At 35.5% G+C, this 14,634-nt stretch overlaps 1 long non-coding RNA gene across 1 annotated transcript in view; it reads right to left on the reverse strand.

The window, feature by feature from the left end:
• The window catches only part of LOC128248893 (uncharacterized), a 122,949-nt gene that overhangs the window by 1,182 nt on the left and 107,133 nt on the right, over window positions 1-14,634 (reverse strand). Inside the window, exon 3 of the long non-coding RNA XR_008265040.1 lies at window positions 9,920-9,941. This is a non-coding gene — a long non-coding RNA (uncharacterized LOC128248893). The remainder of the gene's footprint in view (window positions 1-9,919; window positions 9,942-14,634) is intronic.

Raw genomic sequence — 14,634 nt, forward strand, 5'->3', positions numbered from 1 at the left:
TATATATATATATATATATATATATATATATATATATGTATATATACACACAAACGTAGACACATGCATATATACAGAAGTACATGCACACACACACGTGGGGGTACATGGCTTAGTAGATGGGGTTTTGCACTCACAGCCTTGCGATCGTGATTTCAATTCATAGACCATGTGGTGCGTTGTGTTCTTGAGAAAAACACTTCACTTCACATTGTTCTGTGATTACTTCAGCACCTGACACGTGGTACATCATACACCTGTTCACATAATGTTGATCTGACGGAGAGAGAGTGAGCTAGTGTGCAGTACAAACATCTAATCACTATAAACAAATCATTTGTGCTGGTAATTCGGCAAAAGATGAACACTCATATGTCGTCTTCGATGGGAGAATCCATCACATATAGACATGGTCTGATCAATAAATATCCGGACTGTTGCCCTAGTAACGAAACTAAAACACATATAGTAAAGCCACTTGGTACAAATTGTCCTTGAACACTCTGCTGTGCATATGCACTAAGTTTTAACATTCTAGCTCACTTCCATTGTTTACAGCAATGCTTGGAAGTAACGTGTGTAATGTGTGACCGTCGCATTGACCACGACCAAGTTGAGCGGAGAATCTGCATGAAATTTTGACAAAAGCCTAGCGATACCAGCTCAGAGGCCTACACAAAACTTTCAAAAAGTTTTCATCGTTCTCAATACAATCAAGGAGACATTGAGTGCTGACCTCATGAAAAAACCTGACCAATGACATTCAAACTCTTTGATTGGTGTCAGTAAAATTTTTGATGAATCCCAAAACTATTGATTAAAAATAAGTCAATCTTTAAGTCCTGATGTCCTTCCTGATGCCCTTACCTGTTAAATATATCACAGTTTGGAATTTCTTGAATTTGATAGGAATAACCAGAATTCTCAGAATATATATCTACAGCAGGTATCTACCACAATTTGAACCTGGATTCTTTTTTAAATTAGAATTGTTTTAATAAACAATGTTGCAGGGTCTTTTATATTGAGTTCTGACCTCATGAAAAAAACTCGACCAATGATACTCAACAACTACACATCAAATTCTTTGATTGGTGTCAGCAAAATTCCTGATGAATCCCAAAACTATTGATTGAAAATAAGTCAAGCTTTAATTAAGCAAAATGTAGCTTATAAAAAGGGTAGAAAGCAGATGTCAGAGACAGCAGGACAGACAGATACAGGAAGGAGAGATACCGTCATATGTTAAGTTCAATGTCAGTTGCTTTCAACAACTTGATTGGTTAGCATGAGCATTCTGAAACAACTAATGATCAAACTGCTACTAACTGCAAAAAAGAGTTTGTAAATTGCTAATAAATCAACCATGGCCGGGAACACTCATTCTTATTCACTCATACCACCTCTCTCTCTCTCTCTTTATATATATATATCTTTCATGTACAATCAATCGCACAATATGTCCAATGAAATTACTAAGATAAGCACAACATTCTATAACAGAATCAGGCTACAACATTAATTTCTTTTTTCCCAACTTCATTTCGTTATTTTGTTTTCTTGGAGCAGATGTGTTCCACTTCTGACTATTAACAGTAAAACAAACGATGAACTTAAAACAAACAAGCTACTCTTATTTTCCATCAGACATATTCATATTTGTTAAATTAATCATTTTGTTAAACATCTTTTATGCCACATCCAGAAAGTGCAGTAACCTCAATAATATGAAATATAAGTGTTTTAAGAGCCAGTTTAATTGCATTTTACAAGCATACTGGATCAAAATTATGCAAAAGTATGATGGATGTATACTCTTTAAGATTTAGATAATACTGTGGGTCACCTGGAGGTTTTGGTGAATTTAGAAACCTGGAGGTTTTGGCGAAATTAGTGGTTCTTATGCGGTAGTTACTGTAAACTCTGTTTTGATGACATTGCCAATATGCTTTTACAAGCTAATATTGCTGTTTTACACACCCACCTGTGTTTCTTGTAGTTTTCAGAGATCTGATAAGACCATTTCATTTAAACAAATTATTGATGATGTTGTTATCCTACATCAGTTCTTAAATGTGCAGCTGGTTGGACATTTTTACAACCTAGTTGCAGGAAAGTTTGCAAATTGCTAATAACCCATGCTAGCATGGAAAGCGGACGTTAAACGATGATGATTTGATCTCTATATAAACGGCTTCTCCCCGACACTAAACTTATCATGTCCTGTCCAGAATTTGTATTTCTACTTTAGGAGGTTCTGTAATTTCTTAGACTCTTGGCTGTCCTAGTTTGCTGATATCATGTTCATTTTTAGCCAAGTTGGGAGAGTGCTTCAATGAAACATGGTATGCCATGTTGCAGGTAGATATGTTACTGCAACTGTTGAAATGGAAACTGCAAATTACTAGGGTGGGGGTGGATGAATAGTTGTGAAAAACTGGTTATTGAGGAATATATTCCTAGCTACCATGCAACATCCCACTTCATATGTAGACATCATGTATTTTGCCCTTCATCCTGAAGAAGAAGATCTTAGTTGTTAGATAGAGTGGTTGCTTTCTGCCAACCAAATATTCTTTCAGAGTACCCAACCCCACAGCTAATTAGGTGTTCTACTAAACATTAACAAACCAGTGCTCATGAAGATGATGATCATCATCTTCATTTGTCTTTGCTATTGTTGCCATCAACATCATCGTTTTTCCTCTTCTTCCTCATTACCACCACGGCCACCACCACCATAACTTTTGACATTGTCACCATCATTTTTATTGGTTAAGTTGTGATTGTTGCCTGATTTGCTATTATTATATTAGTGAATGCTTTAACTTTAGTTCCTGAGGGTATGTGCTTAATGACAACAAAGGCCCCCACCACTCCTTGTACAGAACGAATAGTTGTGGGAGGAGCATGAGAAAAGGGAAGATCCACCTCATATACTGGACATTTATTACAAACATAGACCCACCACCTGATACATGTACACATACACATAGACACAAAATCACACGCACATTCATATGAATATACATGTGACAAAAACATATACATACAACTATTTATCTGTGAGTGTACATATTTATCGGTTTTCATATATATATATATATATATATATATGTATATATATTTATATATATGTATATGCATTTATTCAAATTATATCTTCATATATATGTGCGTATATATACACATATATATATATATATATATATATATATATATATATACATATATATATATATATAGAGAGAGAGAGAGACAGGAGTGACTGCGTAGCAAGAAGCTTGCTTCCCAACCATGTGGTTCCGGGTTCAGTCCTATTGGGCAAGTGTCTTCTACTATAGCTTCAGGTTGATCAAAGGCTTGTGAATGGATTTGGTAGACAGAAACTGAAAGAAGCCCGTCGCGTATATATATATATATATATATATATATATATATATAAAATCTTTACTCTTTTACTTGTTTCAGTCATTTGACTGCAGCCATGCTGGAGCACTGCCTTTAGTCGAGAAAATCGACCCCAAGACTTTGTAAGCCTAGTACTTACCACAGCCACTCCTGCACCTATATGTATATATATATGCATACATATATATTTATGTATATATGTATATATATATACATGTATGTATATATATATATATATATATACATACATGTATATATATATATATATATGTATATGTGTGTGTGTGTGTATACACACACACACATGCAGGCATAAATAATAAAACTATTCACACACACACAAACACATGCACACATACTTGAGCACATACATAAACAAACATACACATCTATTTGTGCCTACATAAATACGCAGTCACGAAAGCCCAGTAAATCTTGACAAAGTTCTGGTGACTTTCGGCCAAATTCCTCCATCAAATGTCAGCAAATTTGTTAATGCAGAATAAACAATAACAGCAAGCAGGATATTTGCTATAAAAATTTACCAATTCTCTGCAATTCTACTGCCAAAACCTTCCCTATCTATCTTCCGAGGTGGTGGGTGATAAATAAGCATTCATTATAAGCCAGCATCCATATCATATTGCTTTATTACTCTTTATAACAAATATCTCAGAACACTGATTTCTTTCTTTTTTTTTTGTTATTTTATATTACTTTGTATTGTTTTATATTCATTTTCTGTAACTTTTTCTTGTTATATTTTATATTTATTTATCAATGTTTTGTTGCTTTTTTTTGTTTTATATCTTTATTTATTTATTGATATGAGTTCTTGTTTTCTATCTCTCTTTCACCTTTAAGTCAGTGTGTGTGTGTTGGTGTGTAAGCAAGACAGAGAATTCACACACACAACACATACATACATATATACATACATATATATACACACATCTATCTATCTATCTATTTATCTATTTATATATATATATATATATATATATATATATATATATATATCTTCTCATGTCTTTTGTAAGAATATATTTGTTTTGTTTTTATTACAATTCTTGTTATTGTTGCTGTCATTTGTTATTGCTGAAATATTACCACTGCTACTACTGCTGCAGCTGCTACTGCTACTACTACTACTACTACTACTACTACTACTACTACTACTACTGTTGTTGTTGTTATTGTTTATTTCATTGAAGTCAGTGGATTTCCTTGAGATATTGCTGTAGCTGTTATTTAACTTGCCTTTGTAGTGATACTGTTGTTGTTGTAGTTGCTGCTGCTGCTACTACAACTACTACTTATTAGTTATTGCCATTGCTGCATACGTTGCTGTCTTTGTGGCATATAGTGTTGTTGTTATCACTATTAAGGTAAGGTGTACCAGAAGCATACATTGAATGGTGCTATGGATGTACCATAATTCACTCAGAATGCATTCTGACTAGATCTTCCTGTTTTTACTCTGCACCATCAGTAACAAACCAGTAATACGGTATGGGACAGTCATCTTGTGATGGTATGATTGTTAATTTGTATCATTATCCTCTAAAAATTATAAAATACCCTAGTCTTCATATTACTCTTGAGTTTATGTGTTCACTGCACTTTTAGCTCTATTATTATTATTGAGTAAGAGAACAGTGCATGCCATCAAAATGACACTGGGGTAAAATATACAAAGCCTAGTATACCCATCATGATTACCCGTCTTATAAGGGTACACCAGGCACATGCATCACAACCATTTGTGTGCAACATGGTGATCTCGCATCAAGGTAAACAGCAGATGGCCTTGCAGGTGGGACCCAGTTAGAATTTTATTCAGGTTGAGTAGCCCATCCCACTCAAAAGATCCCTGAATAAGGGTTGCTTGAGGATATTGAACAAAACATGCATGATACTAGGAGGGAATTATTTAGACTTTAAAGAATTCCTCTCAACATAAGGTTATGATGCTGCCCCACTGCTTCCGCTCATGATCAAAGTTACACATATCATCAGCCACCAAGGGACATGCTCATACAACTGAAAAGCAAATCTGTGGTGTGGAGCAGAGTATTTGCTGTAGACCATCTTTTACATGAAGACGAAGTTTCAACATGGTAACACTTCCAATCAGTTAAGATCAGAAGCCATGAGAACTACTGCCTGGTACAGCATCAAAGCATTTACTACTGTCTGGTACTACATCAGAGCATTTATTATTATTATTATTATTATCATTATTATTACTAAGGCAGCAAGCAGGCAGAGTCATTAATACCTCAGGTAAAATGCTTAACAGTATTTTGACTGTGTTCAAATTCTGCAGAGGTCGACTTTGCCTTTCATCCTTTATCCTTTTGGGGTCAATAAAATAAGTTGAGCACCAGAGTAGATGTAATTGACTTACCCTTCCCCTGAAATTGCTGGCCTTGTGCCAAAATTTGAAAGCATCAACATTATTATTATTATTTTGTCTTACCTTTTTCATATTAATCCTGCTGTAGTGATAATTATGTCAGCAGTCAGCTGGCAGAATCATTAGCATGCTGGACATAAATGCTTAGTGGTGTTTTGCCCGTCACTTTGTTCTGAGTTCAAATTCTGCCAAGGTCAACTTTACCTTTCATCCTTTTGAGGTCAGTAAAATAAATACCAGTTGAACACTGGGGTGGATGTAATCGACTCATCCCCACCTCCATCAAGCTTTCCATGTGGCAAAAATTTGAAATAATAATAAATGCTAAGAGCACCGTCCGAGCATGATCATTGCCAGAGCAGCTGTCTACCTTCCGTGCCAGTGGCATGTAAATAGCACCATTTGAGCGTGATCATTACCAGCATCACCTTACTGGCACTTGTGCTGGTGGCACATGAAAAAAAAAAAAAAAACACTTGAGCGAGGTCATTGCCAGTGCTGCTGGACTGGTTCCTGTGCAGGTGGCATGTAAAATACACCATTTTGAGTGTGGCCATTGCCAGTACTGCCTGACTGGCCTTCGTGCCGGTGGCACGTAAAAGCACCCGCTACACTCTCAGAGTGGTTGGTGTTAGGAAGAGCATCCAGCTGTAGAAACTCTGCCAAATCAGATTGGAACCTGGTGTAACCATCTGGTTCGCCAGTCCTCAGTCAAATCGTCCAGCCTATGCTAGCATGGAAGGCGGACATTAAACGACAATGATGATTATTATTATTACTATTATTGATTCTTGCAGCGTGAAAATGTCTTTGAAACATGATACAACTAAGTACTAAGTATTACCAAAGGAATTTTTCACTGGAATGCTTATAAAACGAACCATAATTGCTGTTGTTTAAAGAAGAGCTATGTCGGTACAAAGTGAGTAGATAATATAAAGAAGACAGAGATTTGTTTCCCAAACTTTAAAATTTTATTTGCTCTCATTACATTTTTACATCCAAAATGACTACTCTGCACAATTATGTAACAAGTCTAAACATTTCAATGACAGCAAAAAAACTATACAAAATGAAAACACACAACTATATGTATAAGTGGATGATGAAAATGAATGCTTTAGTGAACAATTATTGGAAGAAAAACATCCCAAATACTCAAATAACTCATTTGGAAGAGAAAGACAGTAATAACAACAATGATAGTAGTAATGACTTATGTGATTTCAAATACTATGACCTATTCAAATAGTAATTGTGTAGTGACTAACTTTCCTTCAATACAAAATGAACTTATGAAGGTTTTAGATCTATCACAGTTACAAGATAAAAAAAAACAAAAAAAAAACAGAAAATGGAAAACTTGTAAAACTGAACAGCATTATTTTACCTCAGGTGCTAATCCTGGACAGGATTATCTTCTGTAGTAAAGAGAAAGATTATATATCTCTTTCAGTACCATGATGAAAGTGTTCTTCTCTCATGTTTAACAAGACAACTGGCTTTCCAGGACATATGAGAAATTCTCTCACTTGAAAAAGGTAAAAATTTATAGCACTATCTTCTTTTAAAACTGAAGACACAACCAAGATAGTCTGAATTTTTCAGACATAGCTCTGAATATATGTTTGTTCCCCATTATACGGGTTAAAAAAACCAAAAAAAAAAAAACCACAAGACTGGCAGCATGAGAACCTGGATATGAATCTACATTTTAATAAAAGATATATTGAAATTGTAATTTATAAGAATTTTCAAGAAATTGGTGACTAATAATTGCATCCTTTAAATAAAAGTTACATAATTCCAACTAATTATTAAGCAGCATTTTTTGTATAGTATAAATTATAATCATTGTTGTTGTTGTTGTTGTTTCTAGCAGAAAGACCACCCTCTTGGCAGTTTTCTGCTTGTTGCTAAACATTTACACATTTGCTCTCTGATATGCATAGTTTTTCTGATAAGTTAAGTTTATTTTCCTTTGCATCCTTTATTCTTATAGTATTCATTTGCTCAGTAAATATTTCTTTCATTGTCTTATCACAGTCTTAATCTCTTCCTTTTAAACAAACTCAGTGTAGTCCATCTTTTATGTGATCATTTTATGTGGCAAAAACAGTAGGGATTACACGGATATATAGCATAACAAACAGCCATACCAACAAATTATGTCACTGTTGTGCAGTTGGATTACACTCCACCTTCATTCAGTTTACTTCCTGGTAACTTGACACCACTTACAGATTACCATGGTGGTGGTGGTGGTAGAAAGAAATCGATTTCAGATTGACAAGACAAGTCCTTTAACTCCTTGGGGAGTTGTTGGGAGTACTGCAGTCATGCAGCATATCTATGGCAAGAAAGCCTGGCAGAGCCCATTCCTCTCCAAACTAAACTCATTTCTACAGTTGAATGGACTGGAGCAACATAAAATGAAGTGTCTTGCTCAAGAACACAACAGATCGCCCGGTCCAGGGGTTGAAACCACAATCTTACAGTCGTGAATCCAACACCCTAACTATTAAGCAATGCATCTCCACTAGTGGTACTCATTTCAACAGCTTAGTGAACTGGAAAAACATGAAAGGAAGTGTTTTGCTCAAGAGCACAACAGATCGCCCAGTCCAGGGATTGAAACCGCAATCTTATGGTCGTGAATCCAACACCCTAACCACTAAGTGACGATTGTGAGTCCAATACCCTTACCACAAAACCACATGCCTCCACTTGCATAAAAAGTGTATGTGTATTAATATATCTTAGATTACACCCTATCAAATCTTTCCCCAAATGTGCAGCATCTTGTTAGCATTGAAATATGTTTTCTGCGTGCAAACGTGTGTGTGTGTGTGTGTAAATGTTAGGTGAATGTGTATAAATCTCAGTGGAAGAGTTTTGAGTGCCTGCTTAGATGGTTAAAGTTGAAGAAGTTGCATTTAAAGTGTATCGATATAGTTTAGTATGATAGTTCGTGCGGGTGACACGTAAAAGCACCCACTACACTCTCTGAGTGGTTGGCGTTAGGAATGGCATCCAGCTGTAGAAACTCTGCCAAATCAGACTGGAGCCTGGTGTTGCCATCCGGTTTCACCAGTCCTCAGTCAAATCGTCCAACCCATGCTAGCATGGAAAGCGGACGTTAAATGATGATGATGATGATAACTGGGCATGAATAAATTTTGGTTTATGAATGAATATGTTTCATTTGCATAAAAAGTGTAGGTGTATTAATGCATTTTGTTTTGTATGTTATTCCTTCTGGAAAAAAGAAAATACTGTGGTTGCTCCAAATCAGTTTGCTGTTAAATAAATATGTTTTTGTTTTTAATTGTAGACTCAGGGTCTTTGGTGTTTAAAGTGCTTGTTTTTAAAGGCTTCATAAAAATGTAAGGAGATATACTGGACAAAAGTTCATATTGAAAAGCTTCTAGTTCTAACACATGTGACTGTATAACATTTCTTTTCTGTCCTCTTATATATTCATACATTTTAGTATTAATAACCTGTGTTAAAATACAACTATAGATGTGCAGAAATAAAAAAAATTACTTTTTTTTTTATTGTTGTTCATCATATAAACTAAAATAACATGAATAACAGAGTTTTCAACAAATGAATTAAAAAGCGCTAATAAAGAAGAGATGGGGAGAGAGAGGGGGAAAGAGAGAGAGAGTGAGAGGGAGAAGGAAGTAAGATGTTAAAAAGGGTTGTCTTGCAGTGTAAAATTTTTAAAAACTACTATATCACAACAAATTAAAATTAGTCATTTAGATGGAAAGAAACTTCAAAACCACATTTTGATAAAAATATATCAAAACTGGAATTTTAAGAATATTATTCTTTAATAAGACTGTAAGAGACTTTAATAAATGCTTTCTCTTAGTAAAAGTTACATAATTACAAGTAATTAATAAGTTGCTTTCCTTGTTATTGTATAGATTATTTTTATTTTATAAAGCAATGAATTGAAAGTCTCATTAGAACTTCAGAAAATATGTACTAGATCAAATGTGTCTTTCATTCACTGAGGATTGATGAACTAAAATACCAGTTAAGCACTGAGATTGATAGTATTTTTTAAGCACTCACCTCAAAATTCTTGGCCTTGTTCCTGAATTAGAAAATAATGTTATCATTATTATTTCCTTAATATTCCTAGTTACAGAAATGCACCAATATTTTCTTTTCATCATCAAAAAACAATCCAGTTTCTCATAAAAAAAAAATATATAAATATAATGAAGGTTAACAATGGCTGAGTAAGAATACCTGAACAATATTTACAGAAGCCAGTATTGCTATTTGCTGGAACATGCCTATGTCTAACATTATTGATGATCTGTCAAGTCTTTACAGAAATATTTGTGTACCACCAAACACAACTGTTATGCTGAACACATTCCTCAACAGTCATAATATTTTTCATTCAGTAACTAACTTTGTATAATTCCTAAGTTTTTAACCTAAATTCTGCTCTACTTTACAGTCAATTAGTATTGCTATATCAAATATTAATATCCTATTGGCGTTTTTGCAATAGAAATTAATGTCAGCTGTAGAGTCACCTTTTTCTATGCTTAGCGCCTGGACTATGTTCACACTCTTGGTTTTCTAAGAGAGAAGTGGTTGGGTGGAGTTCATATGCGTGTCAGGGACATTTTTTCCTATGTATTTGAAATGGTGTAGCTTGACATGGGTTGAATAGCTTGTTACATTATTGTGTCTCCAAATATATTTTTCAGAGCTAGTGTAGACTCGATGTAGTATATTTTTTCAGAAAATACAAGAGGCAATGTTATTTGCCATTTATATTGTAGAAATTCAAAATATATTTCTTAATACATCTAGTAGTGATAGCTTCACCTCCATGATGAAAATTGTGGCTTTTACCCTTTTAATCATTACATATTGTTTAATCCAGTTCAATGCTACTGAGCCACATAGACACTTCCCCATTCACTCATTACATCAGATATTCTTGCTGTAATTGTCTGTTGTTAGTGTTTTGTAGTTTTTCTTGTTATAATTGTTGTTGTTATTATCATTCTAGTTGTTACCTTGGTTGTTTTAATTATTACTATTGTTGCTGCTGGTATTAATTTGTTGCCCTGTTCCATTTTTTTTTTAAATCTGGAGAAAATGAATTCTTCAGGATGTCATTCATATTCCTATTAAACCTTTGTAAGTTAGTCTCTGCAGTAAAGATATGGGCAGAGAGTAAATTCCAGAGGTATGATCTTCTGGGAAGAAAATTAAGGGCTGAGTATAGTGATTAATGTTGGGTCTTGGATACTAAATACAACAAGAGTGATGAGAGGAGGAGAAGCATAAGGGTTGGGAATACTTGATGGAAGGTGGAATGAGTCCATTAAGTGCCAAAGAACAGAGACCATTATAGTAGCAGGAGAAATGGGAGAGAGAAGACACAGTGCACCTGCAGGCCATGAGCTGGAATGTGTCTGTGAGTGGCTTTATCAGTCGAGAGGTCCTTTACTGGACATAGTTTCAGATGTCTGTGTGTAGAACAGCAATACTGTTCCAGATGTTAGATTAAAACAATATTGTGGCCCTCAATAACTGCAGAATGTTGAGGCATTTTCTGTCCCTGAAGAGAAGAGTCAGTTGTTGAATATGTTCCTAGCTATGTTAAGGATGTACTCAACCAGGAGAAATCATTTGTGATACTGAGACTCAACAAATGGAGTGATGTTAAGGGCTTTGGACATTTTCAGCTCATGATCAATTGGTATGTGGTGTGATGACGCTTTCAAGCTAAAAGTAGCATTTTTGTTTCCTTGCAATTGAAAGAGACAAGAATGGCATATCCCAATCAGAGAATTCTTTACAGGTCTCTTTTCATGTTGTCAGTGTGTAGGTTTAACATGAGGTGTCTAGGTTGCATATGGATGAATGTATGGGATGAATAAAGAGTAATATCAGTGGCTTAAGAGTGGAATTGTTGGAACTGGTGGCAAGGAAGTCATTGATGTATAGAAGAAAAGAAGTAGAGGATGAGATTAAAGCCTATGGCATTTTGAATGTGACAGAATGAGAGACAAAACATGTGGTCTGCATGCACAGTTGTGAAATATGATACGTAGCTACTGATCCAAGAGATAAGAGATGGGTAGAGGCTATATATGGGCAGATTGCTTACCAGACAGTAAAAAGCTTTGTTGATGTTGTAGTTCATGACATTACTATTGTTAAATTTCTCCAAGGCAAGTATCCATTGTGGTAATAGAAGAGGATAGGTCACTAGTGGATCTGGTTTATGGAAAACATTCTGGTGGTTCTTAAGCTGGAAAAAAAAATCTATGGTGTTAGAGGGCATCATTGTTAATGGCTGTTTCCATTATGTTGCAGTAAAGCAGAGCAATATTTGGCAGAGAGAGAGAGAGAGGTGGGGGGGGGGGTTCACCTACTTGAAAATGAGACTTACAGTAGTGTGTTTCCAAAGACCAGGACTCATGTCTGTTGAGAGGGAGAGTGTGATGAGATTGGTGAGTAAAGGTGATAGCTTTGGAACCAAAGTTTGAAAGTAATGGAAGGAACATGGTCAGGACTTACAGACTTATTAGTTTTAAGCAACTGAAGGTGCTTTCATACTTGGCACATGTATATACAGACGGACGTGGACCTGAAAAGGTGAAAGGAAATAAACTGAGTGGATTTATTAAGGGTGTGCAGCGTAGGAATGGCTACAAAATGGGCAGGAATGGTGCAAGAATTCCCAGTGGGGGTACTTCGTAAAGAACCATTTTCATTGCTGTAGTTGTTGTAATCATTGTTGTAATTATGGTTGTTGTTGTTGTTGTTGCTGCTGCTGCTATCATTATTGAAACTGTCATTCAGATTGTTTTTGTTATTGTATGGACCTTGTAAAGGTGATGAGCTGGCAGAAACGTTAGCATGCTGGGCAAAATGCTTAGCAGTATTTCGTCTGCCATTATGTTCTGAGTTCAAATTCCGCTGAGGTCGACTTTGCCTTTCATCCTTTCGGGGTCGATAAATTAAGTACCAGTTACGCACTGGGGTCGATGTAATCGACTTAATCCCTTTGTCTGTCCTTGTTTGTCCCCTCTATGTTTAGCCCCTTGTGGGCAATAAAGAAATCAGAAATATTAGCATGCCGAGGGCGAAATGCTTAGAGGCATTTTGTCTGTCTTTACGTTCCGAGTTCAAATTTCACCGAGGTCGACTTTGCCGTTCATCCTTTCATGGTCGATAAATTAAGTACCAGTTACGCACTGAGGTCAATGTAATCAACTTAATCCCTTTGTCTGTCTTTGTTTGTCCCCTCTATGTTTAGCCCCTTGTGGGCAATAAAGAAATCAGAAATATTAGCATGCCGAGGGCGAAATGCTTAACGGTATTTCATCTGACTTTACGTTCTGAGTTCAAATTTCACAGGGGTCGACTTTGCTTTTCATCCTTTCGGGGTCGATAAATTAAGTACTACTTGCATACTGGGGTCAATCTAATCGACTGGCCCCCTTCCCCCAAAACTTTCGGGCCTTGTGCCTAGAATAGAAAAGATTATATGGACGTTGCAGTTGAGTGAGATAAATGTGCAGAATCTGGGGTGATTTGGTTGCGGGAGTTTTTGCTTTTTTTTTTGCGTGCATATGTGAATGAATCTGCGTATGCATGTGCTTGTCTATGCATATATTCATATATGCTTGTATGAGGTGCTTAGGTGTGTATGCAAGCACATATGTATACAAATGCATATAAGTGAGCCTGTATGTGTGTGCATGTGCATAAGTTTGCATCTGCGAAAGTGAAATTGTGTTACAATTATCTTTATTTATTGTAGCTTTTTCTATTGTTGTTATTGTTGTCACTGTTATCGTTGTTGTTATTGTTCACATTGTTGTTAGTATTGTTACTGTTGATATTGTTGTTGTTGTTATGATTGTTGTAATTGTTATTGCGTTATTTTATATTTTTTATTATTGTTATGGCTGTCTTTGTTCAGTAGAGATGTTTCATCATTTATCTCTTTATCTTACAACACTATCAGTCGACCTCTTTCTCTACATTTCTCTCTCTCTCTTTCCATCCCACACTCTCTCCCTCTATATCTCAATCTCTGTGTTTCTCTTTATATCCCTTTCTACCTCTAGCATACTTTCTGTCTTTCTATGCCTATCTTTCTCTTCACACATATGCATTGACAGAATCACATGCACACATACACACACATTGACAGGATCACACATACACATTGACAGAATTATACACATGCACACACGCAGATAAACTTGCAAACTTAAGTGTTCATACTCTGATACTCACATACACTTACTTTGCACTGCTTCTCTCTCTCTCTCTCTCTCTCTCTCTCTCTCTCTCTCTCTCTCTCTCTCTTTCCCTCTCCCTCTGTTTCTTATCAGTCTATGATATCTCTCTTTCATCAATTATTTGTCTATTTCTCTCTCATACACATTTTCTCATTAGTCTGTAATGTCTGTCTCAGTTTGTTTGTCTGTCTATCCATCCATCCCTCCATCCATTCCTCTGTCCGTCCATCCATCCAGCTATGTATGCATGCATATATGTATGTATGTATGCATGTATGCATATATGTATGTATGTATGTATGTATGTACGCATATGTCTGTCTGCCTGCCTGTGCTTGTTTGTCTGTCTGTTTGTCTATCTATCTGTCTGTCTGTCTGTCTACCTATCTATCTGTCTAATTATCTATCTATCTATCTATCTATCTAACATCTTTTTATATTTATATATATATATATATATATATATATATATATATATATATATATATATATATATAT

Source organism: Octopus bimaculoides, chromosome 10 (genome assembly GCF_001194135.2).
Source record: "Octopus bimaculoides isolate UCB-OBI-ISO-001 chromosome 10, ASM119413v2, whole genome shotgun sequence".
In the NCBI taxonomy this organism is placed as follows: domain Eukaryota; kingdom Metazoa; phylum Mollusca; class Cephalopoda; order Octopoda; family Octopodidae; genus Octopus; species Octopus bimaculoides.